Source organism: Oxyura jamaicensis, chromosome 5 (assembly GCF_011077185.1).
Source record: "Oxyura jamaicensis isolate SHBP4307 breed ruddy duck chromosome 5, BPBGC_Ojam_1.0, whole genome shotgun sequence".
In the NCBI taxonomy this organism is placed as follows: domain Eukaryota; kingdom Metazoa; phylum Chordata; class Aves; order Anseriformes; family Anatidae; genus Oxyura; species Oxyura jamaicensis.
In genome coordinates, this window is record NC_048897.1 from 50,094,330 (window position 1) to 50,099,103 (window position 4,774).

A 4,774-nucleotide genomic window follows, 5' to 3' on the forward strand; every position below is an offset into this window, starting at 1 on the left:
TTGTGGTGTGGGTGTTTTTTTTTCTTTTTTTCTTTTTTTTTTTTTTTTAAAATTGAAATTAAAAGGGCCAAATTTTGTTAAAGTTAAATTTAATTTTTTTTGAGTTTTGAATTTTTTCCATTGTTTTCCCAACACATTTCCCCCCCCCCCCCCCCCCCCCCCTTTTTTTTTTTCCACAGGAACTGGTTTCGTGTGGTTACATTCATAGCAAAAAGTGTGGAGAAAAAGAAAGAAAGAAAGAAAGAAAGAAAGAAAGAAAGAAATGGAATGGAATGGAATGGTGTGCCTCAGCTGGGGAGCGTGGTGGAGGCAGACGGCTCGGAGGAGACCTGTCGCAATGCTTGACTCCTTCTGCTCGTGCAGGTTTGGCGCTTAAGCTAATTTGTAAGCATTTAGGGCCGGACTCTGATCTCCCTCCTGCCACAGCCACTCCACAGAGGCTGGCGAGCGCTTCCCGGCAGTGGGGAAGCCCGCCGGCTGGATTTTCCCGTCTCCGCTGTTTTGTGCTGCCGGGTGTGGGTGTAAGTAATTCTGACAAAGCGAGGTGCCAAAGGTGGAGCTTCTTCAGCAGCAGCACTGCATGGCCACAGGGATTAACCCCAAGGCCTCATCCTGCCAGACGGGATGCTCTCCCCGAGGCTGGCAGGCAGGGGAGGGCTTCCAGTACTTTACTGTGCCTCCTGCAGGGCTCAGCTTGAGGCTTGCAGACACCAACAATGAGCCCATTTCCCTGGGGAACACCAGCCTGTGTTCCTCCAGGGCAAAGCTGGCACAAAAGCCACAGCTGATGGTGCCTCACCAGGGACATGAGTGGCTGTGTTGGCGCATTGCAGAGCATTGTGGATACCCAATGTTAGGGCTGAAGCCATCGTGGCAGGCCAGCTGATGGGACAGAGCTCCTGGGAACCTCTTCATTGATGCTGTGCCGTCCTTTGGGGTCTCCTTTCCTTCTCAAGAACTCCAAGCTGCTGTCCTCTACATCTCACCTGCCCCCCCGTGGACTTTGTTTTCCTTGGTGGTCATGGTACGTCTGTTGATGGGAGTTTGTGTATGCCCACACCAGCTGAGCAGTTTCACTTCCAGGCTCACACATTGGTGTTCAAAGACTTTGCTCTTATTCTGGTGACCGATGGAGGACCCCCTGGTTGGGCTGATGCTGAAACATTTTAACCGTGTTCTCCAGAAAGCTGTAGGTCTCCATCATGAAAGTAGAGCAGGGATCCTACTCTTAAACCCATTGCATATGTTCAAGAAATCAAACCTTTGGTGGACATCAATGAGGAAAGCCCCAGTGATGACTCTGCCAAGTTTTAAGCCGTCTATTGATCTGCTCACTGAATCCTTTTCCTCTTAGACATTTTTTTAATAGCAGAATGTAACTCAAAGAAGAGAAAAGTGCACTTCCTGGGAACCCCAGTCATATATTTCTTATATCAAAATAATTTATAAGATCAACTCTTCCATGGGAATTAATTCCTATGACACTTGCTGGACACTGAAGAGGGGGGAACAAATGTTAATAACACAAGTGTGTGGTTCCTATGAGAAAAGTGTGCATGGAACAGAGAATGTGATTCTGCTTCAGCCCCAGAAAGCTACAGAAATCAATGCTTCATTCAAGGCTATTGATCAGTACTAAATTAATTAGACTTCAAGGCTTATGGCAGTTGATAAGACAACTTGTTAATTTAGTCAATGATAGTGTTTTCCCTAAAGCAGCAAATACCCTCTTTCTCAGAAAAGACATTTCTAGCACACCCAACTTTCCCCCCTCCCACTTTTATTTAAAAAAAAAAAAAATCACTTTACATTTAAATTAAGATAAGAATTGGACAGGGGAGATACTTCCATTTACCCCTATTTGCCTTCTTTTGCTCTAACGTTGGAGCAGGGTGTTGATAACATCTGATGTAATTTAATAGGATGGCAGCATAACATTTAGCTTCTTCGACCCCGGCCCATTGACGGCAATGTTCATTTGGGAAAGCTGCTGGGGGAGGAGGAGGTGGAGGGAGCAGACCCACTTTTTCTAACTGTGTTTTTAAAATGGCAAGCCCAGGGCTTCTGCTTCCCAGGCAAGAAGGATGCTTGTCACTGCTTACAAAGGCACGGGCGCTGCCGGTGCTGCAAGCCGTGAATGCGACGAAGGTATCCCAGAATACCCCGGACACCGGGCCGTACTTCCTGCTGGCTGGGAAGGACAAAAGGACAAAGCCGAAGGAGTGCCGGGGTCCCACCACCAGCTCTTGGAGGCACCAGTCTGCCACCAGCAGCACTCCAACCCTCGGAGAATGCTAATAAGCCACTGAAGAGCTCGGCTTTCCTGCCATAATTCTATAGCGCCGTCGAGGACCCCATAGTGTTCACTAAATAAAGACAACTAATTGAGAATTTTTTGCACATTTTGCTCAGTGGACTTGTTGTTCAGGCGGTTTGTTGGGGAGAATGTCCCCCTACTGACAACAGGGGCCGATTGTTTTGGCAGCCGCCGGGTTAGCCCGAGTTCCCGGCTCTGAGGCTGACTTTCCAAGTATGACAAAAATGTTTAATTTTGGATTTTTTTTTAATTATGTGGCTGGGAATTATTTTGGCTTCATGGAGAATAGGCTGTCTGGTGTTCATGTTTATAAAAAAAAAAAAAAAATTGCTGGCAGAATTTCTCAGAATGAAACCTTTGGTCTTTCTTTTTCTTTTCCCCCCTCACTCTCTCTTTTTTCCCCCTCTCTCTCTACTTATTTTTTTTTTTTTTTAACTGTATTTTCTGTGGCGAGGCCTACATTTTTGTGTCTGCAGGTGACACTTTGATTGAAACTAAAATTAATAAATCAGCTGAAAAGCTCACACCTACAGCTCACAGCAGGGCCTTGAAAACACGGTTATAAAGGGAGCTTTATGCCCTTGTGTAAAGAAGGAATAAATTACAGAAGCACTTGTTGCCCTTGGACTCAATTTTGCTTTGCAGCCTGGTATCTTATTTTTGGAGCTTATTGTTAATCAACAGGTTCCTTGTAGGTTTAGCAGGTGACTTTGCTATTAATCTCCTATTTGACCGCTATAGCATATTAATGAGGTAGGCTTCTGGATGTGGCTATGTCTCCAGCACGAGGAATTAGTTTAAAAGGTGCACTCTTTACTCAATTGCCCACAGTTAACGATGCTGCAGCCCAAATGCAAAGTAGCATTTTCTACAGCTTGTGTAGCATTAAGAGTGTTTTACTAACATTATGTTCCTCACTGTGCTTTTCTTCTGTTGTATACTTATTTCTTCTCCATGGAGGGCTATTATCAGGCTTACTGGTCCTTCCTTCTCTTTATGTTTTTGGGGGCTTTCTTCATTTTGTATTCCCCTAACAAAATAAAGAAATTATATATAAATGACAAAATGATATCCTTCCTTATTAATGTGCACCTTGGTTTTAATTAAACAATTTTGGAGTGCTTTGGAGGTAACACTGGATTTAAATGAAATACTCAGCTCAACATTTCTCTTCAAAACTAGCTTAATAAATATCATTATAAAGTGCAGGAATTCAACCAGCCCCATTTCACCTTGTATTTTGGGTCTGATTTAAGCTTGGAGTGAGGATACCTATAGGGGTAGTTTAAGAACATAAAGAAAAGCCGAGGATTTAAGTCTTAAATTTGTAATTACAAGGATCTGCCGAAATACATAATATTATGAGCCGGGCTACAAAACACCCTGGTGGAAACAACAGCTTTGTTGTAATACAGTAATTTCCACATTCCAAGGAACGTGCTCTGCCACAGATGGTTATTATCGGTGTTCCCTTTCATAACTTTCAGACGTGTGGTCTACCTCCCAAACAGATACATTTTCCCATTTAAATCAGCACCACCAGGCTTATGCATGCAGATTCCCAGCATTTTTTTTTTAACAAGGACTCTTACACGCAACTGCATATTTGTGTCAGGTTAGATGTCAGCCTGGAGTTTTAGCCTGAACCGTAAATCTGTCTTTTATGGATTAAAGTCAAAGTTATCCAGTTACTTTAGCTTGGTATTTCAGTATTCCTTTTCTTTCTTCTTCTTTTTTTTTTTTTTTTTTTTTTTTTAATTGGGGTGTATATGTTTAAAAATAATGGCAGGAGAAACAAAATCTGCCAGTGAGTGTGTTTAAGAGCAAGCCTTGCAGGTATTGCTTACGCCTTTACGGTAGCAGCAAGGGCAGGTTGCTGCTCCCCTCTGCCTCTCACAAGAGCACCTGTGGAAGGAGATGTGCAGCCCACACTCCAAGTCACATTAATATTTATATCTAATTTTTCAGTAATTAATGTCAATTTACACTGCAGCCATTGCAGTGGGGTCTATGCCTCCCCGAAATGCTGCACAGGATTGAAGCATCCCAGGGACATCACTGGAGGCTTTGGGGAAAAATTTTGGGGGACAAATTATGGGGGAACCATGAAGTTCACCTGCAGACCTCACCTTGGAGTGGGTAGGATGACTGGTCAGAGTGCAATAGCCAGAAACAGGCTTACAAAACTTGGATGCACCCCAGAGGTGCTCCCAAGGCAGGGCGCATCCAGCTCCAGCCATCCTTCCACATGTCCCCAGGCAGGGTGACACTGAGGGACATCCATAATCCAACTGCCTCAGTCCTTAAAGCCAGCATGGGGTCTTCCCTATCTCAGGCCAACAATTTCACAAACCTCACTTGATAACGAAAAAAAAAAAAAGAAAAGAAAAGAGAAAACAAAAATATTTTTTACCTCTAAGAATTTACACAGAAAGAATTTATACTGGCTTTAGTTCT

At 43.7% G+C, this 4,774-nt stretch overlaps 1 long non-coding RNA gene across 1 annotated transcript in view; it reads left to right on the plus strand.

The window, feature by feature from the left end:
- The window catches only part of LOC118167401, a 1,882-nt gene extending 1,655 nt beyond the window's left edge, over nucleotides 1-227 (plus strand). The window contains exon 2 of the long non-coding RNA XR_004751120.1: nucleotides 180-227. This is a non-coding gene — a long non-coding RNA (uncharacterized LOC118167401). The remainder of the gene's footprint in view (nucleotides 1-179) is intronic.
- The last annotated feature ends 4,547 nt before the right edge of the window (nucleotides 228-4,774 follow it).